The sequence below is a fragment of the Oenanthe melanoleuca genome, chromosome 6, assembly GCF_029582105.1.
Source record: "Oenanthe melanoleuca isolate GR-GAL-2019-014 chromosome 6, OMel1.0, whole genome shotgun sequence".
Classification (NCBI taxonomy): domain Eukaryota; kingdom Metazoa; phylum Chordata; class Aves; order Passeriformes; family Muscicapidae; genus Oenanthe; species Oenanthe melanoleuca.
In genome coordinates this window covers 33,199,247-33,225,626 of record NC_079340.1, presented here as the reverse complement: position 1 = coordinate 33,225,626, position 26,380 = coordinate 33,199,247, and the positions used below count along the sequence as shown (strand labels likewise).

Genomic DNA, 26,380 nt, shown 5'->3' with positions numbered 1-26,380 from the left:
AAATATTGCAGCAAATTGTGGATTTTTCCCACTAACATGGAAAACTTGCACTATTAAATTTAGGAGTAGACATACACATGTCCACAGTATTTTTGCTTCATGATTTTGGGATCATTGAACACAGGATTTCCTGCACTTTTCCAACAGCAGCACCAGAGGAAAAATCCCTTACCTGAGGGTTGTGGTGTGGGTGCTGTCATATTCATCTGACACCAAAGGAATCCCAGAAAATCCAGAAGCATCAAAGCTTTGAAAACCACAAAATGATTTTGAAGTTTTTCCAGCCAATAGAGCCTGTGTGAGTCTGCAGAATTTGCCTGAAAATTTCACAAGAATTCCATTTCTTTCAAGTTTCCAGTCATCCCCTTGATCCTGGCTACAGCCTCACAAATACATATAAAATAAGAAAGAGAAACATCATTTACCGTGGTTGTTTTTAAAAGTTCCAGTTTTATTTTGCAATAAATTTTAGATGCATGTTCTAAGAATCCTGTCCCTGGGACAAGGGCAGCTGTGTTTCAGCAAAGGGACTGCCATGAGTCACCCATTTTCTTTCTTTCTTTTCTTTCTCATTTCTGTTTTCCTTAATCTGAAAAAGAAAATAATAAATCAGACCGAGAAACAGAAGCTTTGCTCCTGGTGGATGGGAAAGGCTGGGAAGTTCATTTCCCAGGTCTTGCAGAGGAGCTGGGGTGTGAGCAGGAAACCTCAGTCCAGCCTCTGCATCTCAGCTCACCCTAAACTGGGCCTAAACTGGGCCTGACTGGGCATGAGACCCCCAAAGTTCCCAGTAGTGCACGGAAATCTGATTGTTCTGATGATGTGGAACCTCCTCCTTATTCTCAGTAACAAAGGCAGCTAAAATTTATTCCAACAGTTTCCCAAACTTTCTCTTTTGCCCATAGATTATTGTTTCAGTTACCACAGAGATTTTGGGTTCCCACCAAAACTGGAGCAGGATTTGCTCTGGAAATGCTCTTCCAACCAAATTGTCTATGGACAACTTTGAAAAATTCTGGGCTAACCAATCCCTGCTTTGTCGCAGTGCATCAATTAAAAATTAATTCATGCTTGTGAATCACTTGCAGTTACGTAGAGAGAAGTAAAAATATTTACAATGTTCCATTTTTAGATGCATGGAAATTCTTGGAAAATGCATTTTGTCATTCTTCCTTTCAGAAGCACTGAATTGTTTTTATTTCATTTGTGGTTTTGTGAAAGAGGAAAAAAAAATACAAATTTCTCTTTGTAGCATTTATTTGGTTTGGTGTAAAATTCCAAGGAAAATGCATTCCTTTAGCAAAGACATTTCTTGGGCTCTGTTGTGCACTCAGAGGCCTTGAGGTCAGAGGGTAAATTTATCTTAGTTGCAATTATTTCCATGGGCTGAATTTTACATGATTAGAAGAGTTTGGCAACTACTGGGAGAGGCTGGAGAAAAATGAAGGTCAGGTGGGTGTCTTGAGAGAAAATCAGAGAGAATTACTATAAAATATGTGCAGTAAAGTGAGAAAATCAGCATCTGCTGGCTGTTTTCTTTTGGGTTATTTGGGAATTGTAAGAAATGTTACGAACACAGGTTTGGTTTGGTTTGGATTGGTTTGGTTTGGGTTGGGTTGGTTTGGTTGGTTTGGTTTGGTTTGGTTTGGTTTGGTTTGGTTTGGTTTGGTTTGGGTTGGGTTGGTTTGGTTGGTTTGGTTTGGACTGGCTTGGTTTGGTTTGGTTCAGTTTGGTTTGGTTTGGTTTGGTTGGATTGGCTTGGTTTGGTTTGGTTTGGTTTGGTTTGGTTTGGTTTGGTTTGGTTTGGTTTGGTTTGGTTTGGATTGGTTTGGTTTGGTTTGGTTCGGTTTGGTTTGGTTTGGTTTGGTTTGGTTTGGTTTGGTTTGGTTCAGTTTGGTTTGGTTTGGTTTGGTTTGGATTGGGTTGGTTTGGTTTGGTTTGGTTGGGTTGGTTTGGTTTGGTTTGGTTGGGTTGGTTTAGTTTGGTTTGGTTTGGTTTGGTTGGTTTGGATCGGATCGAATTGGATTGGATTGGTTGGTTTGGTTTGGTTGGATTGGATTGGATTGGTTGGTTTGGTTTGGTTTGGTTTGGTTTGTTTGGTTTGGTTTGGTTGGTTTGGATTGGTTGGTTTGGATTGGTTTGGTTTGGCTTGGTTTGCTTTGGCTTGGTTTGCTTTGGTTTGGTTTGGTTGGTTTGGATTGGTTTGGTTGGTTTGGTTTGGTTTGGTTTGGTTAGTTTGGTTTGGTTGGTTTGGTTGGTATAGTTTGGTTTGGTGTGGTTTGGTTGGTTTGGTTTGGTTTGGTTTTGTTTGTTGGTTTGGTTTGGTTTGGTTTGGTTTGGTTTGGTTTGGTTTGGTTTGGTTTGGTTTGGTTCAGTTTGGTTTGGTTGGTTTGGTTTGGATTGGGTTGGTTTGGTTTGGTTGGGTTGCTTTGGTTTGGTTTGGTTTGGTTTGGTTTGGTTGGTTTGGTTTGGTTTGGTTGGTTTGGTTTGGTTTGGTTCAGTTTGGTTTGGTGTGGGTAGGTTTGGTTTGGATTGGGTTGGTTTGGTTTGGTTTGGTTTGGTTGGATTGGATTGGATTGGATTGGATTGGTTGGTTGGTTTGGATTGGGTTGGTTTGGTTTGGTTTGGTTTTGTTGGTTTGGTTTGGTTGGTTTGGTTTGGTTGGTTTGGATCGGATCGGATCGGATTGGATTGGATTGGATTGGATTGGATTGGATTGGTTGGTTTGGTTTGGTTGGATTGGATTGGATTGGATTGGATTGGATTGGATTGGATTGGATTGGATAGGATTGGATTGGTTGGTTTGGTTTGGTTAGTTTGGTTTGGTTGTAATTCTGGAGGGGGAAAGGGATGAGGACAAAGCTTTGGGAACGTGAGTAGGAGCTGAGTAGTGACAACAGAAGCAGTAACAGCAATGCCATTTCATGATACCTTCAACCTTGTGGGAGATAAATTAGGTAAAGAGAGAAACAAGCCCCCTCTCCAGATTTCATCAGCCCCACTCAGGAAAATCTTCCACAAAAATTTTCCCCACTCTCCCAGGGCAAGTAGGAGAGCCAGGAATCACTGCAGCCACCCACAGTGGCAGAAGAGGCTTCTCCAGCTGCAGTTTTTGGGGCAGCATCACCCAGGGTTGGGGTTCATCATTTTTCTCTCATTTGGGAGATGTGGAGGTGGGAGGTGACTTCGGGAGATGTTGCTCTACCTGAAGCAATCCAAACTGAAAGAGGGAAGGCAGGATTAGATGGGATATTGGGCAGGAATCCTTCCCTGTGAAGGTGCCAGATTTGCTGTGGCTGCCCCTGGACCCCTGGCAGTGCCCAAGGCTGGGCTGGGGATGCCCCTCTGATGAACACTCTTCAAAACCACCTCCCTCTGGATGCTCCTGCTTGGTGTTTGTTTGTCACAGCTGTGAACTGTGCCTGCCCAGGTCCTCCTGAGCCCTGATTTATCACACACCTCTCTCACTTCCTCAACATTCAGGGTCATTCATTATAACCAGTCTGGAACAGGGAATCTTTATCAAAGCACTGAAATTTTGGGAAAGTGGAAAGAATATTCCAATAATAACTCCAATAATAACTGGCAGCACAGGCTGCCTGCAGAAGTTTGCACCTGCCTTGGAGAGATTCCATTTCTGATCTGCTGATGTTTAATAGAGGTGAATATTACATCAATGTTAGGAAAGTTGAGGGGTTTGATGTTGCCTTTGGTGTTTATCATGTCTGTTTTCCCTCCAGGGGTGCTGTGAAGTTCCTGTGTGAGGCTGACCACCACCCAGCCTGGCTGGCTCCAGGATCCAATAAATAAAACCTGGGGGAAGATGCCACAGTTCTGTCCAGCCCTTCCCAAATCTTCCCAGCTGCATCCAGCCCAGTTTCTTTTCTTGCTGTAATTTCCATGACCAGAGCTGGGATTTATCCCTGAGTGCCAGCAGAGAGGAAAAAAGTTTCCAGTTTGTTGTTGCTGCTACAGATCCATTGTGAAGGAACCTTCTGCACCTCCTGGCTGGCTGCACTTTTCCAGTGCTGGCAGAGGGGTTTATTCTCTCCCAAAAATCCTTCTCTGGGCTCAGACCAGCATCACCAGGAGCTGCCACAGGAGCCTGTGCCTCGGTTCTGCTGACTTAACTGAGCCAGGCAGGCTGTGCTCAGGCAAAAATGATGTCAAAGGGGTAAAACAAAGAGTATTGTGTTTGGCCTGTCTTGCAAAAAATTATGCACCGAGGAAGAATAGCACGGAAGTGGAGTAAGTACAAAACACACACTGAAGTGTCTCGTGGCTTCTGTGAGACAAAGGCAGACAAAATTAATCAGCAGTGATTTGTTGTGCCAGAAAACGCACGCTCCTGACTATCTCTGGCAGATTATTGCCAAGGAAATAGTTCCTCAATATCCCAGGCACATTCCTGACCTGTATATTATGAAGTTATTTCTGCTTTATGATTTGTAACCTGTAAAATGCCTGTGATCTTAATAAATGAGAGCTTGCTGCCTCCTGAAATCCGCTGTATTTCATCTCTGGCTTGCCTCCTCTGGCAGTGTTGTTATTTAGGCTGAGTTAGCATTAGTATTCTCCCTGAGCATATCCACTTCCCTGAATCCCATCTCATCGCTGCCAGCGAGCACCCTTAGGACACAGTGACACCATCCATATGACATATGATCATGGGGGAAGCATAGCTGGAGGCTTTATGGAAAACACCGAGGATTTCCCAACCTGGAATTTTTTTTTTTAATTTTTTTTTTTTTTTTTTTTTTTTTTTAATTTCCCCAGGAGGAAATATCGTGGACTTGTTTAATTGTGTAATCGAGCCTAGGACCTGTGGTTGGTTCTTGTAACTTAATAGTAAAGCTGTAGAAAGGAAACTGTACAGGGCTGTCTTATTGACAGTGTTCCTATAGTACAATTCAAATTGCCTGAGGTGCAGCCTGGCACAGCTTCTGAAATAAAGATATTTCCCCCTGTCATTTACAGGGAGTTTTCCTGCTGTTTACAGGAGTTTCAGGAGAATCCAGGGTGCTGCTCTCAGGGGTGTCCATCCATCCTGGGAGCAGCTCATGGAGCCACCCATGACCAGACACATGCAAAAATATTCAATATTCATGGAAAAAAAACCAACTATGAATCCTCTCTGTGCCTCCCAATGCTTAAAACAGCACAAAAAGCTGCAACTTGTCCTTGCTCTATCAATTAAATGACACCAAGAGAAAATAAAATGATACCAAAAGTAATTTAGAAACCAAACCTCACAGGGCCGAGCCTGACATTGACCCTTCACACCACCTAAATTATTGCATCCACCTTCTTCAGCCACTAAAACATATTTCTGTATGTTTGAAATAACAATAAGGGTGCCTCTGTACTCTATGGAAGAATTTCCAGCATTAATGCCTGAACATGGGGGTTGTGCTGATGGGGGTTTTGGGGTGGGAGGGATGTGCAGAGGGCAGCCCTTTCCCCAAAATTCCAAAACAACTCCAGCCTGCACAAGGTCTGAAAAATCCAGACATCTTCTGAAGGCATTTTACGAGTGCATATGGAGAAACTGCCGAAAATATAACTGTTAGTGAATAAAATGGAAATTAGTGCTGTTGTGTTCACCTGCAAGTTTTTCTTTAAAGCCAGTGATTGCATTTGAAACCTGCAATTCTCAACAAAAAGAGAAAAGTTCAGTGCTGATTGCTGGATATTTGGACCTCCCAGTGCAAACATTAACTGGCTGAGAGGCACTCTGGAATGTAATGAAGGAAACAATACTGGGAATGGAGCCAAAGGCAGAAACACTGGCGCCTGCAACCTAGGGATTTGCCTCCTAGTAATAGGAGCTGAACAAGGCCCAGCACTTCTGTTAGGCTGGAAATGACATACTGTGATCCTTGACTTAGCCAAAGGGATTTTAAATGGAGGAAAGAGCTGGCAAGACAAAATCTCCTGCACTTTTCACAGTGTTTTCTAAAACAAGCAAAGGAAATCAGGAAAAAGACTGTAGTCTATTACATTTGATCCAGTTAAGTCGAGAGTGGAAGCTTTTTAACTGCTGTTATTATTTTTTATACTTTCTCATCATGTCACACCACCCAGAAAGCACAGACATAAAGCAGAAACTTGAAACTGCTTTCATTCAAGAAGAAGGGCACCCCAACATTGCGTTATTGACAGGAGGGCTGCAAAAACTGACAGCTGCAGAAATTGTACAGTTGAAGTTCAATTCCCAGGAGCAGGAACAATATACTGATGGTATTAATTCCGTTTGGAATTGTTAAAATAAGAAAAGGTTATGGGCTGAGGAAGGGACCTGGTATATATTTTTTTTTTCTTCTTCTTTTTTTTGCTTGTAACAAAGGCAAACCTTCCTTCTTCCCTGGTGTCCTTGGACTGTCATCTCCAACCTTTTGAAACTGTATCTGATTATCCATGTGGCAATTAATCATAATTAAGCAGGCTTGAGATTTGGAAAGGTACAAAGAAGGTGGCTATAGATCTGGCTTTTGTCCTGAGTAACCTCTTTTTTTTTTTTTCCCCCTCTTTTTTTGGCTGCTGAATCTTGTGTTTGGAGCCATGAGAGGGAGGACTGGAAAACTGAGTTTAAAAAAAAAAAAAAGAGGCAGAAAAAACCCAGCATGTGTGTGTTTTAACATCAGAGCCCTGAGCATCCTGGTTGCTCTTTCTTTCTCTTTTTGGACATCACAGTCCCTAGAAACTAAGTTCCAGCAAACTTGGAAGCAGTCTGTTTCCAAGAGGAAGCTAGGTAACAAATTACCTTCCTAATGCCAAGTGATTTGGATCCATTCTTACAAACCAGATTTTTTCAATTTATTACAGGAAAACATTCAATCATTATACGCTGGCACTCTGTCTGGGGCACATGGAATGCCATTCTACCCACTCCGCCCACATCCAGTTTTTAAAGGCTTAGAAAGCCCAGAATGTCTTCTTATTAAATGTTTTATATATTTATAATTAAAATACTGGGCTGGCATTAGAATAATTTTAACAGATGTAACCTGACACAGGCTTTCTCTGCCCAGGGTCAGGCTGGGAAACAATGGCTTCTTTAACTCCTGCTTTCTGCTCAGGTTTCTGTTTGCACATGGGTCCAATTTGTCCCATTTATGATTAGGTTTAAGTAAGTTGATGTGCTATTTATTTAGGAGAATTGCCATTTCAGACTATTACCATATTCCCTACAATATACATTACAGTGTGGTCCATGCCTGCACTGTCCATTATTAGGTTATTATAGCCCCCAATATGGTCCCAATTCACCAAAACAACAACAACTGACTTGATTCAGGCATTAAGTGATTTACTGCAGCTCTTTAGCTTGGAATTAATGTACACACTGCTCGCAAAAGCCAACACCCCCCTGCTTGCCCCAGCCCTGAAGGCTTACAAGGGCCATGTGCTGGCATGTGAAAGAGACTTAAATGTCTGTGTAATTGGTTTAAAAACCGAGCATCAGCAGTGGACAGGGAAAACTGGCTTTAAAAACGCCAGATCAAGGTGCTGCTGGAGGGTGGGAGAATTGGCTTTACCTGTGGGAAGAGCTCAGGAGCCAGCCCATCCCACGGGGAGCAGGAGTTTATCTCTGCTCCCAATAAAACACGCTGGACCAGGCAGGCTGGGGGTAATTTATACTGACTGGCCTCCAACATATGGCCGGGTCTGTGCACTCCCCCTTCCCCAGCACAGCCCCTGCCCTGCCTCAGAGGAGGTTTGTCAACCCAAAACCCTTTTCAGCAGCTCTTCAGCTCCCCCCAGCTGTGCAGACCCAGCCCTGTGCTCTGCCAAACCCCAAATCGCCTTCCTTCCTCCTGCTGGCCACCACCTTGGGTGGATGTTCCTGCATCCCCACCTCCAAAATCCACCCGCTGCCAGTCTCAGAGAGTGGATGTTCTCCTGATCTGGGTAAAACACGGGATCAACAGCTGGAATTCGCATAATAATAATAAATTAATAACTGCAGCATTCCAAAAGCTGCAGTAAAACAGCAGTGAGCAGAAAGCAGCTCCACCAGCTCTCCCTGGCACACATCCCGCTGTTTTCACTTCTAGGGAGGTCATTGGTCACTCTTCCTTCACCTGGGAGGTGGCCTGGAGGTCCCCAATCTCCTCTGGCAGGGCTTTATCCCAGAGCTCTGCCCCGGGCAGTGGAGGGGAGGGGATGCTCTTGCACCAGCCTGGGTTGGGTGGGCATTCCTTGAAGGGATTCTATTCCCATGGAGTGCCTCATCCAGGTGGGAATCCCTGGATTTTGGAACCAGCAGGGTGACCACAAGTGTGGCTGGTGAGGAGCAGGTGACCCAGAGGAGCCTGTATGGGACAGCAGCAGGGATGGTGCAATACTTGAAGAAGAATGGAAAGCCCAGAAAACAAGGGTTTGTTGCTGATTTCCAGCTCTGCTGCACACTCAGCTCGACAGGCAGCAGCAGGGCCAGGAAAGATGGTGAATTCCTGCAGCAGGAGAAGAAAAACGGGAATACAGCTTGAGCTGGATGTGGAGGAGCAGAAGATGCTCATCAGAGTGATGACCAAGACCTTCCCCTGCAGGCCAGGGCTGAGCCTGTGGAAGGAGCTGAAATCTGAGCTCACTGCTTGCGCAGCCCAGGGGAGAGGCAGCGAGAGCCCCAAGATGTGACACCACCGTGGGCAGGGAAACCCTGAACATCTGTGGCTCTGTCCCTGCCCTCCTGCAGCCCTCCAGCACACACTCACAGCCCCTGCACACAGAACCACCACCCCGGAGCTCTCAAGTCACCCAGTTAGTAAATCACAGATACACCGGCTTCAATTTACACTCACGTGTCGCCTGATCTGTCCTGAGAGCAACCTCTTAATAAATTAAACAGAGCCCCAAAAGAGGTTAGAAAATGAAGTTAAATGCTTCACCATCTGGGACTCAGCCAGGGCAAGATTCAATATTTGGAGTGATGGAAAGGTAAAAAGCAATTGTTGTCGTGTATTTACCACTTCTTTTTTTTTTTTTTTTTTTTTTTTTCCCTCACAGAGATAACAAGGTGATAGAATAACTCCACTTTTTTTTTTTTTTTTTTTAATTTCTTTTTTTTGAGTGAAAGAGTTTTAAGCTGAGCCTTACTCAGACATCTCCAGTAAAACAATGTCACTAAATACCTTTAAAACTACAAGCCTGGAGTCTGTGAGTTTTTCTGCCTTTTGGAGGTGAGGCAGATTTCACAATTTGGGATTCCTGTCTGTCTCCTCCAGCGCTGCAGCATCCACTGAGCTGAGCTCCCACTTGCCTGCAGCCACATTGGTTTAGGACCATTTCCAGGTCGTTTGGAAGTCAGGCTTGGAGCCTGCTCCAGTCACAGAGCCACATAATGTAGAGCTATGAGAACTTGGGAAAACCTGCTTGGCAAAGCTGCCATTATTTCCCTTTGGTTTTGAAAGCCAAAAAACAAAAAGGAAAAAAAAAAAAAGAAAGAAAAAAAGAAAATTGAGTGTTTTCCCTCCCCGCAAAAAATCCCTAAATTGATCAAGCTTGTGAGTTTGATTAAACCCACCAGGGAATTTTAAACAGAAGAGGGAAAAAATGCGAGTAGCAAGGAGAAACATGATTTTTTTTTTTTTTAATTATGCTGTGGACTTTTCCCTCTAATGGCCCACCCTGCCCTGCTGCTGGCACGGGCTGGCTCTGCAGATGGATGGGGAGCAGCACAGCCCCAAGAGCTGGCACACACAGCAGCACCACGCTGGCCAGCCTGGCTGTGTCTGGGGGAATGGCACATTCCTCCTGCTGGGAAAAGCAGCCAGCCCTCCTCCAGCACCAGCCCTTTCTCCCCATCCAGCTGCAGAGCTGCTCCCTGTCCCCAGGCTCTTCCCAAGGAGGGAGTGCTGAGGTTTTATCCTCCTTGAGCTCTTTAATTTGGTCAGAGTGGCAGTCCTGGCTCAAGGATTGCCAGCACCCAGGGGATTTGGAGGGAGGGATGCTGAGCACAGCCTGGCCAGGGCTTGGGGATTTGGAGGGAGGGATGCTGAGCAAACCCTGACCAAGGCTCTCCAGGATCCCTACAGGATCCAACCCAGGCAGGGGATGGAGGGTCCTGAGCCCCACTGGGCTCACCCCACAGCTCAGCCATGCAAACTGCTCCTGTTCAATATTTTTTAAAGGATTTTTATAGAGGTGTTATATATTAGGTTGAAGATTAGGAAAAGGCTCTTCCCACAGAGGAGGGTTGGGCACTGAACAGTCTCCCCAGTGAGTGGTCAGGACATGAACCCTGCCAGAGCTCAAGGAGTGTTTGGAGATCACTCTCAGGCACATGGTGGCACTTTTGGGGTGGTTCTGTGCACAGCCAGGAGCTGGACTGGGTCATCCTCGTGGGTCCCTTCCAGCTCAGGACATTCTGGGGTTCTGTGATAACCTTGTGTGGATGGGATCACACAAGCTGCACTCCCCTACAAACTCCAGCCTGTACTCTGAGCAGTCTAGGAAGGTGTTTCCCCAAATTTGAAGCATCCTGAGGCCTGGCAGCAGCTGTGAGGATATGCTTTGTGCCACAGTAATGTGTGAGCAGCTCCCCATCCCTTCAGTTTGTTGTGGACCTGTGAGTTTAGATTTTGTTTAGTGAATTCACAGCACCATGGCCTGGAGGCTGCAGCAGAGAAATAGGAAATACAAAAAATTCCCTGCCAGTAAAAGGGTTTTCCTGAACATTATGCTGGTGTCCAAGTGCAGGTTATTTGGATTTCTTTCTTTCTTTCTTTCTTTCTTTCTTTCTTTCTTTCTTTCTTTCTTTCTTTCTTTCTTTCTTTCTTTCTTTCTTTCTTTTTTTATTTTTTTTTTTTTCCTGAACTGTTCTTAATAGTTCAGCTCAGTGCACTAAATATCCAGGATAAATCTACCTTTGGGGGATTTTATATCACTGTGCATAATCTAGTTTTGCATATACCTGCTGGTATAAGGTGTATGATGGAAATTTCATCCCACAAATCAGTTTTCAATACTATCAATACTGGAATTTCAGGTTTTACTAATTTTTGTCTTTTTGCTAGTTTTAAGACTTATGTTTATGTTTAGTCTGGGATCTTTTTGAGGGTGCAGACAAGCTAAGGGCTGGGAATGGTCACAACAAAACACAGTTTAAAAGTTATTTGCAGTATAGACCAAACAGGCTCCCCAGAGAAGTAATGGAATAGATTTTGGAACACATTGCTCAGAGAAGCTGTGGATGTCCCATCCCTGGAATATTGGCTGGATGGGGATTGGAGCAGCCTGGGCTAGTGGAAGTTGTCCCTGCTCATGGGGTGGAATGAGATGAGATCCCTTCCTTAAAGACCTTTTACAACCCAAACCAGCCTGTGATTCTGTAATTCCATAAAAACTCATCCTGCCACCTGGAGCCAAACCAGGAGGTGGAACAGCTCCAGCTTTGTGGAGGTGATCAGAAACACTCAGCTACTCCAGCAAAGTGCAGTGGGATGGAGCTGGAAGCAACCTGTGATGGAGCATCCCTGGAACACAAGAAAATTGGCTGAGGATACAGCTCTGCCTGGAGCTGGAAGATGGGCAGTGCCAGCAGGAATGGCAGCCCAGGCATTCATTCCCAGGGGAGGCAACTGAGCCTGCTCTTCCAAGCTCTGCTCATTGCTAAGCCACAGCACCTCTCTCCTCTTGCATTTTTTTCATTTGCTTCATGTTTATTCTGGCCTTGAACAGCTTAAGCCTCACTCCAGGCACAAAACCAAGAGACTTCCCTCTTGTTCTGCTCTTACCTGGCCTGGGATACAGAGACCAAGTCCTTAAGGAAAATGCACCACACTTTATATTGGCTCACTGAACACTAAAAAAAGCCCACAGAAACCCTTGCCACACAGCCAAATTTTACAGCCTGGGAGCAAACGCTCCCCTCCCCACCTCTGGGGATGTGGAGGGATTTTATTTATTGTAGCAGACAATTCATTAACTGTCAGGATCAGGGGGAATGGATGGATTCAGTTAGAGGAGCCTGGGGATGTAAAACCACAGGTGAGTCCTGCTGGTGCTTCTCAAAATACCTGGAGCTGCAGAGAGCCACTGAACAGCTCCAAGGAATCATTTCCCAAGGCCACCACTCGTTTGGACACATTCAGAAAATAATTCACTTAACAGCACAGTTTCAGGGCCTGCCCTGAAACCAAGGTCAGCCTTTGCTTTGATTTTGGTTTGTTCTGGACCAGGACCTCCAGCACAGCCCTTGGATGAGTGTGAGCCCAGGCTCTCCTCACACAACCCCACCACACCCAGCGCGCGTGGGGAGCTCGCTTGGCTCCTGCTTTTGGTGGAACACGAATTTCCTCTTGGCTCTGCTCTGCTCTGCTCATCTGGACTTTGTGCAGCACAGCCCTTCCCTCCCAGACCTGGTAGGAATCTGCAAGGAGAACGGGGATGTCAGGAAGAGAAGCTGTGGAGTGCTGAGGGCTGGCTTTCCACGGCAGCTGCTCCTGCGAGCTTCCCCGAGCAAATGTCAGCTCCCTGCTCCATCAGCCCTTCACCTTTAGAGCTTCAAGGAAATGACAGCTCCGAGCTGCTGCTCTGCAGGAGGGAATAGTGCAGGTCACATCCTCGGCTAATGCAAAATGGCATAATGAAATGCTGATTGATACCCGCCAGTAGCCTGGCTGCCTTGTTAGCCACGCAAATGCAGGTAAAAATCCGTGTTCACCTCCAGTTTCAAAGCCTCAGCGGCCCTTGGCTCGTGGAGGGAAGGTGCATCCACAGTGTGCAGCTACAGGTGGCCTCTGTCCTTCAACAGCGAAGCTTTGAAGAGATTTAAACACTGAGAACAAGAAATCCTGACAAATTTCAGTGAAACCAGGGAGGCTGTGCACGGAAAACCAAAGGAAGCAAACCCCAGCAATGCCTGCTCCTGTGGCTGGAGCTTACACACTGCCAGGTTTTCTGAGGTTGGCCGAGTTTAAGAAGGAGAATTTGCAGGTCTCCCGTGGGATGCAGCCTCCCCATCTCCAGCCAGGATGTGAGCACAGCTCTGGTGCCAGGGAAAACGCCTCTGCCTGCAGCAGTGACCACCTCTGAAGCCCAGTCAAATTCCCCTTTAAACAGGAATCTGGGAGCTCCTTTGAAGAATAAACAAGCTTAGGAAGGAGAACCAGCGTTGCTCCATTTCCAGCCACTTTGCCTCGGTGTTCCCTTTTCCATGGGAAAAATCAGCGTTTTGTGGTCAAGCTCATGATTTGCTCTGTGCAAGAGCAGGGTGTTCTAAGCCAGGGAATGAGCTCTGCTCCTTCTTCAAGTCATCAAAGGGCCGAGTATTCCTACTGATATTTAATACATTCCATCTCCATCTTTTAATGCATACATTGAAGTATACTGTGTCTTTAAAAAAACCCCTCAGCTTTGCCTGGTAATTTAGCTCCCTCCACACAGTCTCATTTACTGTTATCTATTTTTATTCTCGCTGGGGATTAGGTAAGCAACTCGCAGTATTTCCAGCTGTCCTTTTAGCATCACTATTTGAAAACTGTGTAGACCACAAAGAACATAATTACAAAAACAAATTGCTGGTACAACCACTCTGCTAATAAGTAGGGACCTGCTGTAAGTCTGAAACTTAGAAAGACCATTTCAGACTTCTGTTTTCATTAAACTGTGCTTGCCGAGAGCAGATATAATTGCATTTCTTTTCTTTTTAAAGGCTCTGGGTTACCTGCAGTAATTTGTATATTATATTTTTTTTTTCCTTCTGGAAGTCCAAATCAGTTCTCTCAGTGGAAAACATTACATAGGAGGGGTCATTCCACAAGTGGTTTGCATTAGTGCAAGAATTGCACTCGTGTACTAAGATGTTTGAGCACCTACAAAGTTGTCGCCAACCATCTGCACTGCTGGTAGCACTAAATCAGCCAGGCCCCTATGCAAAGCCAGAGTAATTTATCTGTCAGACAGTATTTCATCTAAAACATATTCCTGTAAAATATGAAATACTTAGAGGCACCCACTTTCCTCTCTGAATCTTTTCCATTACTGCACGGGCAAAATTGTCTTTTTAATGGAGCAAGGAAAGCTTTGTGTGCTGGGGCTCCACATTAGGAAGGGGGTTTCACTTTGCATTATGTTAATGGGCAATTATCAGTGCAGGGGAATGAGGGATGCTGTAGGAGTGTGTGTTTGGGCTGCTGCCCCTGCTCTGCTCGGGGCTGGGGTGCTGCTGGACCAGGTGGGATTTTCTCCTGCAGCTCCCAGTGATCCAAACCCAAAGACAGAGAGGCCAAGAGCTGTTTCAGGGCCCTGCAGAGAAAGCCAGGTGAGCTTCAGGAAGCTTGAGTTTAATCTTTGACTCAGATTTATGTGAGGAGCCCCTCTAAGTCTGGAAATACCCAGCACCATTTTGCCATTCCCCAGGATCTGGGGGACTTACACTCCCTGCAGGATCCAGCACCAACCTGTTTATTTTTACAGTTCCTGCTCCAAATTGTTTATGCAGAAAATCTGAGCAGGGGGTGAATGCAGAAATAATCTCATTTTGTCCTGTTCCTCCCTTTCTGCAAGGTACAGTGATAATAAAACATTTTCAATAAACAAACTAACCAGCCCTAAGTTGCTGCTTTTAATATAAGACACAAAGTCTTGGTATGATTTTTCCAGATTGTGCACCTGATTAATGCCATACCCCTTTGGCTGAATTTATGTTCAGGGAAAGTGCAGGGTGTATTTCCTTTGCAAACAGAAACAATATGTGCAGGCTCCTTCCCTTACCTGCACCAGATGCCCAGGAGAGGAGGAGGAGCAGGAAAACCTCGGCTGGGGTGGAGGCAGAGTGGCCAAAGTCTGGGGGCAGGGGATTTATTTAGGTTTATTTATTTCAGTTTATTTATTTAGGTTTATTTATTCAGGTTTTGCCATCCCACCACCAAAGGTTGTGGTCTGCACACTGCTGGAGTGAAGCACTCAGACTGAAACTGTGCCACCAAGACAAGTTAATTCCAGAAGTATGAAAATACCAACAAATTCAAATAGCTGGAGAAATGGAATATCTGTTAACAGCAAAAACAACTGCAGCCATCAACCCCCTATAATTTTATATATCTAAAATTTCTGATTGTACCAGAAGGCAGAGTTAGTTCAGGATTGGATATTTAAAGACAGATGTTGTTACAACCAGGATATTGATAATTTCACAATAATACTCTTAGCAGTGATAAAACAACATTCACCTCTGCTCCGTGTCTGATAACATAATTATACATAAATTATCATATTCAATGCATTGAAAGTGAAAACTGAGGTCTTGTCACAGTGACAGAAAAATCTCTTTTAGGATTTGAAAGCAGGACAAGACCCAAAATGTTAAAAATTACACAAATGTTTTTTTAAAAAGAGACTAAACCAATCTAATCTTTGTGTTTAAGAGGGTTGTATGCATGGAAAGCAAAGCTGGCTGGAAGGAAGAATTCCTAATTTTAATAGATGTGGGTTTCTCTTAAAAAACTCAGCTCCCACCTTCAGCTTTGATGCCCATTTTCAGCTGTGACTAAAAATGATGAATTTGGTCATTTCTGTCTGGCCAGAAACAGGAATATAAAAGTTGGAAGGAGCCTCTGGAGATCCTCCAGCCCAACCCCCTGAAGAAGTGGAAGAAACCTGCACCTGATCATACCCCAGAGCCATGGGATGGTTTGGGTTGGAAAGGACCTTAAATCCACCCAGTGCCATGGCAGGGACCTTCACTGTCCTATTTCTCTCTTCCACCAAAAAAAATAAAAATAAAAATAAAAATAAATAATTTAAAAAAAAAATTTATAGGAAAAGTCTGTGGGCTGCAAGGGAGGCTAGACCCAAGCGCTGCCTTCCACTGCTGGCCTAACTTTTAAATCAGTTTTTAATTGCATGAAAAGCCGTCCTCATCCCTTTTGATTACATCCTTCTATCGCCCTCAGAACGGCAGCATCTGAACATCTTATTAATAAAAGCTATTTTGGAAAATAAAACTCCTCTGGAATATATGAGGATTAACACTATATATAGACCACGATGGCTTAAAAGAGATTGTTATGGTCTATTGTGCAAATACATATTTACTAGAGCTTTTGAAATACAGATCATGCAAATATGTATTCAGGGACTTTTAAAAATGCAGATTATTGACCTGACAGATCATAAAGGCTCCTTTGAAACCATTCTGGGTTACAGTATCATGTAAATACTTATTTAGGCAATTTTTAAAAATCTTTGCAAGTACAGTCAGTGAAAATCCTCATGGAAATAAATGCTTTTCTCACCTGACAGCCGTGGTGATTTTGAAAGTTAAATACCTGCCTTCCTTACATTTAGAAAATACAAATTTGTCCTGTCTGAGGATGGCCAAGATTTATCCTGAGGGGTACAATATCACCTGTGCTGACCACCCCAAGGCTGCAGAATAATTCAGATTTTGACAATCACCTTGTGAGCTGGGTGTGCAGCTCCTCACCCTGGAATCACAGAACCCCAGGATGGTTTGGGTGGGAAGGGACCTCACATCTTATCTAGTTCATCAAATCTTATTCTAGTTCTCTGTGATGGGCAGGGACACCTCCCCTATCCCAGGATGTACCAGGATGTCCCCCCTGGCCTTGGATACTTCTCTGGGAAACTTCTAGTAGGGGATGGTGATCAAATATTTTATAACAAAGAGAGAAAAATGAATATTCCTCTTTTACAGGCCACATACAACCAGTCAGGTAAATGCAACTTCCAGCAGCCCAGGCTGGATTTCAGCTGGTCATTTTGGGAATAAAAAATTGTATTTATTAGCAATTTCCTGAACCAATTGATACCCTCAGTTTTCCACAGATCCCTTATTATTCAATATTACATCAATAATATAGTGGCACTGGTTAATTTGAATTCCTGTGCACAACTAAGAAAGCAAAAGCAGCTTTCTGGGTGCCTGCCCCTGCAGCACAGGGGTTGTTATGTTTTGTTATGTGTTACAACAACTCCCTCTTCCAAGAATTTGTGAATGTGTGTGAAACTGATTGTGCCAGGTGATTGGAATATTCCTGGAGCACAGACACTGCCTTGATGAATAGTGGTGTAAATGCTCCAGCAATTTTGCACATAAATGTGTCAGCTCTGGTCTACATAATGGAGAGAGGTCCTTTCATGGACTGGATAAAAGCAGGTTTATGAATCATGGAAAAACATGGGGAAAAAAGCATGTTATGTGAATTTTCTTTGGAAAGTCCAGGAGAAAAAAAAAAAAAAAAAATAGAACAAAAAAAACCCCAAAAAACAAAACCAGCTGGAATCTGGCCAGAGCATTTTAGTGCTCTTTTGTCATTCTGCTGGTTGAAGAGAGCTGTTCATGGTGATTAACAAGGGTGTGCACGTTTGGGTTTTTTTAAGATACAACTACAAACAAAAGGTTGTAAATTTAATTTTCATTAGGGTAGAATTACTGTTCCCTTACTCGGGGCAGGAATACACATTAACAAAAACTCCTTGTTACTTTCTCTCTGCAGATCTGGCTTCTATTTGCCTCGGCTGGAGGAAGGTTTGACTGAACATTCACGATTCAACCAGGCACCATAAAATCTCCTGCAAGAAAATTTACTGTAGGTATAAAGTAAATCATGTAAGGGCTGTGCACGCTCATTTACAAAGCACAGCCTCATTCCATTGTACCAGCAGCAGCTTAGGGGTGCACCCTGAGCACGCCCCCTTTTTAATGCTATTTGTTGGAATTTGGAGGATTGAAGGCAGAGAAAGTTTCTTGTGGTGTTATAAGCAGAGCCACGCAGGAAAAGAAAAATTTGCACCACTGGTTTTCAATATTAAAATGGTTTTTGGGGTTTTGAAGATTTTTTTTCTCCTCCTCAGGTGATTCACAGGTATGGGAAAGATAAATATTCCTCATGGCAGAGGTGTGGTGGACTGAGGCCACAGGTTCAGTGCTGGCAAGAAACCTGAATTCTGCTCCAGAAACACCAGGATGGAGTCCCAGAGTTGTTTAGGCTGGAAAAGACCTTCCCAGATCATCAAGTTCAACAATTCCCCAGCACTGCCACCACTGTCCCACGTCCCCAAGTGCCACATCAACATGGATTTTAAATTCCTCCAGGGATGGGGACTCCAGCACTGCCCTGGGCAGCTGTGCCAGGGCTGGGCAATCATTTCCATGAAGGAATTTTCCCAAATATCCACTCTGAGCATCTCCTGGTGCAATTCTTCTCCTCCTGTCCCTGTTCCTGTTCCCAGATCCCAAATCCCCCCAGTGTCCCCTCCTGGCAGGGATTGTGCAGAGCCAGAAATTCCCCCTGAGCCTCCTTTTCTCCAGGCTGAGCCCCTTCCCACCTCACCCAGCCCCTCCACATCAGCGTGTTCTAGCCCACGATTCTAAAGGGAATTTTAGGATTAAAAGCACAGAAAGGCAGCAGGTCCCACCTGTGTCATCACTTGTTTGGGAACTGGGAAGAAATCCCTTGCAGAGGGATGGACACCAGCCCCACACACCCAACCTGGCCCTGGGGCTTCAGTGGGAGGGGGCAAAACACAAATGAGCTAATTAGCCTAATCACCAGGCCATCCTCAGTCATCCCCCCAGCAGCCAGGAGGGGATTTAGGGAAAAGTGATCCTGCCAGGGCCATAAACAGAGCAGTGCACCTGAAGTAGCCGTGGCCCCTGGGGAGTGCTGGGGGAGGTGAGAACCTGCTTACTGCAAAACAAGTGACTGTGAAATCTGCTTTATTCTCCCTGCCAGGAAAGCCTCAGCTCTGCAGTGGTCCCCACAGCTGCTCCTGGGCACAGGGACCATCCCACGGCCACAGAACATTCTGGAGAACTGCAGGAGAGGTTTCCTGAGCAGGGGGGGTTCTGGGTTTGTGCCTCTGTGTCTCACCTCAGCCCCAGTGGGAAATGCTGGTTTTGGTGATGGGCAGAATGGCTCTGAAGCAACAGAATGTAGGGTTGGGTGGGATTTTGGGCAGGAATTGTTCCCTGGGATGGAATTCCCAGATTTGCTGTGGCTGCCCTGGATCCCTGGCAGTGCCCAAGGCCTGGAACAACCTGGGATGGTGGGAGGTGTCCCTGGCACATGATGAGTTTTAATTTCCTTCCAACCCAAAGCATTCCAGGACTCTGTGCTTGTGAGGAATGAAATCCACCTGCACAGGAAGCTGTATCTGGAGAGCAGGGAATATTTTAAGGATGCAGAGCTCTGCTGGGAATATTTTAAGGATGCAGAGCTCTGCCAGGAACGTTTGGGCCTCCATCAACCTCTTGATCTTCCTCTCCTTGCCTCAGCTCTACATTGTGCTACCTAAATGTTTACCCAAGGAGTGGATATTCAAATTTCATCAGAGAAAGTAAAAAATAACCAAAAAAACAAAACACTAAAAATGCTATTTTCTTACAAACCTGTGGTTAAACCAACCTTACTCTTTATAGTCTTAACTCTCCCCCAGCTGAAATAAGTGATTTCCCTTCCATTAAAGTTAATGCTATAGAATCAAACCCTTACCAATGAAATATAAAAGTTCATGGCCTTGATGTTAAAGATGATTTTTCCAAGAGGCAAGACACAAAATTTCACGTATCTCTGATTACCTTCACTTTTATCCACTGATTACAGATATTTTTAGATTGATAATGAGTAAATAAAAGTATCTGAAAACATAACCCAAGCATGAGAAAAATGAAAATTATGGTTTTTTATTTATCCAGCACAGCTTCTGAAAAACTCCTCCTCCCACCTCGTGCCTCAAATGTGTCCATTTTCCTTCCACATGTGATCTCAAATAACCTTGGAGGTTTCACACAATGCAGAGGAACCCCAGAAAATAATAAAGGTATTTGGTGAAATACTGCTTAGTCCCTGGGATAAACCTGGAGCACTGACTTGTATAGCTAGAGGCTTATTTTTAGATCCTCCAGAGAATTTGTGTGAAAAAGGTGAGAGAGAGAAAGAGAGTGGAAGAACCATTTAAATCAACATAACTTCATAAATCAGAATTTTGGGTAAGATTATCTGATAAAATGGAGCTGCAAATATATTTACAATTAAAATGGGTTTAATGTGATTTTAAAGCCTTTACCTAAAAGGACCAAATAAACAAAAAAGTGTTTGCTTTGCATTAGCTCCTCCAAGAGGCCAGAACTGTTAAAAAATGTATTTTAAAAGTTAATGGATGTGCCTATTTTAATAAATTATTGGAATGGCCAGTCCAAACCCAGACCCTTTTCCCCTTGGGGAGTGGGAGAGCTGCCTCTGGAGAGGGTTTGGGAGGGAGCCTGGCCAACAAAGTGTGAGCTCAGGGGCCAGCCCTTCCCCTGGGAGAAGGGAAGGAGGAGGAACAGAGTCCCCAGCAGGGCTTGCCCAGGTGCTGCCAGCACAGGCCAGGGCTGAACCCTGACCACTGGATGGTGGCAGAAGGGAAAGAAGCTCACTGATAAATTTTAATAATTAATTTTTTAAAATGTAAATTTTAATTCCTTTCCATTCCTTTCCTTTCCTTTCCTTTCCTTTCCTTTCCTTTCCTTTCCTTTCCTTTCCTTTCCTTTCCTTTCCTTTCCTTTCCTTTCCTTTCCTTTCCTTTCCCTTTCCCTTTCCCTTTCCCTTTCCCTTTCCCTTTCCCTTTCCCTTTCCCTTTCCTTTTTTCCCCCTTTCCAAGGGCCAGGAGGGAGCAGACTGGGTGGGAAAGGAAGTATATTTTACAGCACTTTCATTACTCAACTTGATGAGAGCTAATAAAAATTCTTAATTGAAAATAAGTACCTTAATGACAATATCATAATCAGGAGTTATATTTCCTATTTATTTCAATATAAAATACCTTCTTTCTGAACGAAATTATTCCAAGCAGTTTTCCTTATTGGCTCACACATTAGGAAGATAGTAAATACAGCTTTAAGTAGAATCACCTGTGCTTGGCTTTTCACTCCAACTTTCCCTCTCTGTTGCTAAAACCAGTATTAGATACTTTCCTAATTGTTATTGAAACATATACGGGCCCTTTCCCATATCTTTATTTGGCTTTTTGGTGTGGAGTCAGCATTTAATCCAAGCATTTGTGACATGGTTAACACCCACAGCCATTTCCTGTTATGCCTCACACTGACTAGAGTGGGCTGCTGTATATTTTCCAACGCCCACTCTGCTGTCTTTACAATCAGATTATGCCATTAGACATAGACAATGAATCACTGTAATTGTTCTAATATGGCCAAACTGCCAGAAAAGATTAACCCTTTCTGGGGAGTTTGTAGTTAATTCTGTGTGGACCTGTGGTTACAAGGTGTTAAGAGGCTTTGGGGGTTTAAAACTGGGGAAAGGTTCATTTTAGTTCATAAAAATCCCATTTAAAGTGCTGGGTTTGGCTTCTGCAGAATGGCTGAGGAGTTCAAGCAGAGACAAAGGAGAAATGAAGAATAAAAATAAAAACTGAGGGGAAACTTCCTCAGGAGGGGAAGCAGAGGGGCAGTTCTGGGAGGTGTAAATGATAAAGGGATGCCAGGACTGAGGGAATGGCCTGAATTTGTGTCAGGGAGGTTTGGGCTGGAGCTCAGGGAAAGGTTCTTCCCCAGAAGGTGCTGGCACTGCCCAGGCTCCCCAGGGAATGGACACCAGGGTGCCAGAGCTCCAGGGGTGTTTGGCAATGCTCTCATGGGGTTTTTTTGGGGTGTCTGTGCAGAACCAGGGGCTGGACTCAATCCTGTGTGTTGTAACCCAATACCAGAGGTACAAGGAATGCTTTAACCCTTCCCCCTGTCCCCATCCTATTGGCAGAAAGCCAAATTCCCCTCCCTGACCCTTTCCTAGAAAAGACCATTATCTGAGCTCCTCTTCCTCTTTTGTCCTGGGACCAATAAACTACAAACACTGAGAAAGGCAAGGAGCCTCTTTTGGTCCTTTGCTTATCCCATGCTGTGCCTAACTTAGAGATTAACAGATAGCTGGGAAGGAGTTACAGCCTTTCAGCACCTGTGGGTCCCTTCCAGCTCAGACACTCTGTGATTCTGTGTGGATCAGTGCTCTCAGCAGAAGAATTCCTGGGGTGGAATTTTGGAGGCAGCAGCTCCGAGAAGAGAGGAGAGCACCGGGGCGTTTGTGCACTTGGCATTGGACAAAAAGCTCATTTTGTGCTTCTTCCAGGGTTTCCTTGAGGCTGCAGGGAAGGCACAAAGCCAAGCATCTGGTCCCCATGTCCCACCCCAGTTAGGAGGCTATTAAATGACTCTTTACACACACATTCCTGTCACCACACTGCAAACATCATCCAAGGGCTCGTCCTCCCAGCACCCTTTTGTTCCCACTCGCAGTAGATCAGCTCCTGATCAAAGCCAGGACTAATTGGAAATCAAAAGTCCATTTGCATTGGAAATGCCATTTCTACAGCGGGCTGGAGAGGTTTTTTTGCAAATAATTTGTTTAGGCCCCAAACTAACCATCATTAAATGGATGAAAGTCTCTGTACGGGCACCTTTTGACATTAATTTAGGCTGGTAATGTATCAGATTAGAGTTTAATATGAAATTCTGACTTGAGTAATTAAAATCTTATTACTTAAGTGGATACTCTCAGTTTAATGGGGATACAGGGAATCAGTTTGCCCTGTTCTACCCTTAGTCAATAGTGAGGAGTGAACCCAAAGCAGGAGGAGAGGGATAAGATCAGGCACCATGGATGCTGTGCCCATCTTCCACCCCGTTTTCACAGCAGCTGAGGATACACAGTCACCTTTAAAATGTTCATTTCTTCTACTCACAGATCTGGTAAAAGTAGCTTCTTGAATCAAATATGCAAATTATAAGCAAATCTAGGAGAAAAGAGGGGGAAAACCACTTTTTAATATGTGTTTTTTAATTTTTGTACTGATAACTCTGCAAGATTACAAAGAGGGAGAGAAAAAAAATAACTAAAACAAAAAATGAGTAAAAACCTAATAATTAAATATAGGGGAAATAAACCTGGCCATCTCAAACAGGGAAAATCTGGAAAACAGGGTACAGGGAAAACATAACAAAGAAAACATGAAATTTCAGTGCCATCCATGGGAAATTGATGTATACATAGAATTAGGGGAGGCACTGATGCAGAAAACAGAATCATTTCTAAGCCAAGAGAAATCTTGGAACAAAGTCACGGAGTAGTGCAAGTTTGAAGCATTGAGTTCAGGTAAAAATCCACGTGATTGTGACAAAGAAAGTGCAACTCAACCAGTTTTGCTGGTCTGAATCCCAAAGAATAGCCAGGATCCCAGTCTAGGCCATTGAATTGCCACCATGGGACACAGAAAACGATCCATGTGTGCTCCTGCATGGGATGTCCTCTCAAATTCCCTGTATTTTAATCACAATGTGCATGAACAGCATCTGACTCAGGGCTGGGGAATCCAGCCTGCTGCATGTAATGTGCTTTAGGAACTTTTGGGATGAAAGTGCCTTATAAATGCCAGATAAAGCATCATTACTTTCACTTCAGCTTTTATAGCTTTGGCAAAAACGTTCCTGTCAGGATGAAACTTGGCCTGCTTCTCCTGGGTTAGGGAGGGAATCTTTTTTCCCCAAATCTGAGGAATCTGGTTTGGCTGAATTTCAGATCATTTAATGCAAAAAGGTTGAAAACATTTGACACTGAGACCTTTTTCTGAACTCAGCTCAAATCAACTTTGTCTTGAAATGCCAAATCTGGTGAGCTCTTGCTCAGCTCTTTTTTGGAAGATTTTCCAGAAAGAAAAAAAAAACTCCTCCTTCATTTCTCAATAACATATGTCCCACTTGCCATTCTTAATCTGCTTTCTCAAATAATTCACTTCTTTTGGTAGATATGGTACTTTTGCACTTCAAACTGAACAACATATATTGAAATCTGCTCAAATGATATTTGAAAAGCAGTTTGCAAACAGGACACCCCATCATCCAGTGTCCCATCTAATCACAGGGAGCACTGGCACTGCTCTTGAGCCAGGATTGTGGAAATCAGTGTTAAGACTTGTTTCAACTGCATTCAGCTGCTGGCATATGTGAAATGAGGCACAAGAGGACCTAAATTTGGTGGGTTTTTTAACCCTTGTGGTGGAATCCCCATCCCTGGAGGTGCTCAAGGAACGACTGGATGTGACACAGTGCTCTGATCTAGTTGACAAGGTGGTTTTCAATCGAACTCTTACAGCCTTAATGGTTCTATGGTTTAACAAAAATAATATTTGGAAAGAAAGGAGAATTATAAACAATATACAAATGTGTGTGTGTGTATGTTTGTGTACATATAAAAATAAACATGAACAGGGCACAGGGCAGGAGAAGATGAACAGGGATGGGACAAAACAGACCAGAAAGGAAGAGGAAGGAAGCTGGTGGACAAAACCTCAACCAAGTGGGATGCTGAGGAGAAAACAAGAAACCTTGGACTTTCTGGCACATACACTGAAATTAAATATACTGCTGGCATTTCTAACTGGCTCTCACCTGGGCTTGGACATCACAATCTGCTTACTGAGATAGAAAAGCTGGCTCAGGAAAACGGGATAGACATGTTTTAATTTTTTTTTTTTTTTTCCCTCCTTGATTTTGTGTTAAAGACATAGATTGACTGTGTCAGAATCACCTTAGTGGAGCTGTGAGTGATTTATGACATGAGCAGCCCTGGAGAAGGGCAGGGAGCAGAGACAGGAAGTGCCGTGCTGCTTTCTGTTCTACACAGCTCCGCCAGAAAAATCCATTAAGTCCAGGCACTCAAAAAGGACAAAATCTCCTCGACACTCATGTGTTTTTTCTCCTTTTACTGCTCTCCTCAGCAACAGGACCCTTTTCTCAATGTGTTGGACAATGTCTGTCCTTTCCTTCTCTTGGTTCACCTGTGCTGAGCCAATTCCCCACTAACAGAAACTGATGTCTTTGACAGTTTATGGTGCTTTTTAACACAGGAATCAGAAAGTTCCTCCCATCTCTCTATAGGTAATTCTCAGTCCTTCTGAAATAGCTGCTAAACACCCTGGCTTTGCTGCTATTACCAGTGCAGGATATGAGCAAACACAGCCAGAAAAAAATCACTTGGTGGAACTGATCACTCTGGAAGACTTTCACACCCTCCCCCCCAGCATTTTAAACACACAGAATAACAGTAAAACATTTCACTGTCACACTCACATGTGCTTCTGGGTGCACATTGAGCCCTGCTGAAATATTCCCAGCTTTCCTGGGAAGGTTCAGAGTTAACACCAGGAGTGTGGGTGTCTCCATTTCTCCCTGGTGCAATTGGCCCTGGCTGCTGGGGCGTGACTTTGCTGGAATGGGGACTGGTGGAATCTCATCCAGGAGCCTGTGTGTGCACCACAGAGAGCTGATCCACAGCATGTGTTGGTTGACAGGCCCCTGGCAGATCATCCCACACGTTCTGGAGATGGACCTGAGGAGCAATGGGATAAGAGGAAATGGTCTCAAGTTACAGCAGGGGAGGTTTAGATTGGATTTGGGGAAAATTTCTTCATGGATATATCTGCACAAAGCAGTGCTGGAGTCCCCATCCCTGGAGGGACTTAAAATCCACGTGGATGTGGCACTTGGGGACATGGGGCACTGGTGGCCTTGGCAGTGCTGGGGAAGAGTTGGACTCAGTGATCTTAGAGGCTTTTTCCAACCGAAATAATTGTGTGATTCTATGATTTAAGGTCAGGATTTGGAGAGAAGAGACAGTAAAAATGCTAAACTTGAGGGTTTGAAATTTTAAATCAATCTACTGCTGTGCAAGTAAAGCAAAGTGCCAACCAGGATGGGTCAGCACAGACAGAAGAGTTGTCTGTGCTGGGCTGTTTGGAGTGCACAGCCCCTCAGTGGGGTGGGTGAGAGGGAAAGAAAACATGGATGAGTGGGATGGTGGGATGGTGGGACAGGGCACACAAACCACCCACACTCCAAAATGGTCATTCCCTTCCTCTTCCTAACTCCTCTGACCATTCCAGATGCATGGCAGGACGAGGGGAAGCCTGTGCTGCCTGATCAGGTGGTGAGGAGAGCTCTGAGAAAGGAGCATTTTGTCTTTGTGAAAATACAGATTGTGCATGAACCACTCCTGAGCAAGGGAAGACACGTGAGAGTTCAAACTGAGAGTTAAAATTTAGAGGGAAATCAAATAAAGAAAAGCTTTCTAACACTGAATAAAAGACTTCTTATGTTCTATCTGCCCATGTTTTCTGATGAGAGCATGCATTTTGGGAGAGGAGGGATATTTTCTTCAATTCCTGAAAAAAAGTTCTTTTTCATAATTAATAAAATAAAATGAAAAGGTCAACCATGACAAACAAGACATGCCTGTGATTTTCAAATCTGCTGAATTTAAGTGTCTTTTCTGGTGTATGGCTGGCATTAAGGGAATATTTTTTTACCTTTTTCTTCAGAGCTGAGTTGCAGAGGTCATGGCAAGCCAGAGCTAGGGCTATT

The 26,380-nt window shown here is 44.2% G+C and overlaps 1 long non-coding RNA gene across 1 annotated transcript; it reads right to left on the bottom strand.

Annotated features, from left to right (window-relative positions):
* Positions 1 to 436: 436 nt before the first annotated feature.
* LOC130254977 (uncharacterized) lies at positions 437 to 25,174 on the bottom strand. The gene is made up of 3 exons (XR_008840840.1): positions 25,091 to 25,174; positions 22,708 to 22,758; positions 437 to 589 (listed from the first exon to the last, which is right to left on the bottom strand). It is a non-coding gene; the product is annotated as an uncharacterized LOC130254977 (long non-coding RNA).
* Between the last annotated feature and the right edge of the window lie 1,206 nt (positions 25,175 to 26,380).